Genomic DNA, 926 nt, shown 5'->3' on the forward strand with positions numbered 1-926 from the left:
AGAGAGAAAGGGAGAGAGAGAGAGAGAGAGAGAGAAAGGGAGAGAGAGAGGGAGAGAAAGGGAGAGAGAGACCAAAGAAAGTTGTTGTATTTGAGAGAAATCATCATAATCACTGCTAAAATATTCAGTTTTATTGGTTAATAATCACTTGTATCACTGTGTGTGTGTGTGTGTGTGTGTGTGTGTGTGTGTGTGATACCATTTTGAAGTAGATGTTGCCCAAACACAAGTAGGCGTCCGCCAGGTTGCGTTGCAGTCCATTGCTTTGAGTGATGTCGACTAACTTCTCCAGACACTGGACAGTGTCATCTATTTGTCCCCCACTGTCACACACACACACACACACACACACACACACACACACACTGTATGGAAAAGTCTGCTAGCCCTGTACGTCATATCTTGCAAGGTTATTACAAATTTTGGCAATTACAAAACTCCATATAGAAAATACTTAAATTCACAGTTGACTCTCTTATTCACATGTCAACATATTAATCTGACTCCTAATTTAAATCTCACCATAAGAAGTCACACTGAATCTTGGCGGATGCCAGAAGGAAGAAGCATGTATTTAAGTGGAAATTCAACACATTTTATCAGTTAGCACAAACCTTTATCAGAAACTACACGTGCATGTGTTTGTCTTATTTTCTATTGATACAATCTGAATAGAATCAAATTGTATATGTGTGTGTGTGTGTGTGTGTACCGATCCTTTCAGCCTCCTCGGCCCGGTTCAGGTGCCGCCTCATGGTCTCCAGTTTATCGCTCTGTTCCTCCAGTGGAGTCTGAAGCCTGAGAGCTGAACCAGGTTCAGCCGCCTCCCTCCACTCCTGCTCAGACTTCAGCAAAGAGAAAACCTCGGAGAACGACCTGAGAGAGAGAGGAAAGACTTAATAACATTATAACAACATACAACTTCA

Source organism: Seriola lalandi, unplaced genomic scaffold (assembly GCF_002814215.2).
Source record: "Seriola lalandi dorsalis isolate HSWRI2012SDOR001 ecotype SW California unplaced genomic scaffold, Sedor1 jcf7180002053913, whole genome shotgun sequence".
NCBI classification, from domain to species: domain Eukaryota; kingdom Metazoa; phylum Chordata; class Actinopteri; order Carangiformes; family Carangidae; genus Seriola; species Seriola lalandi.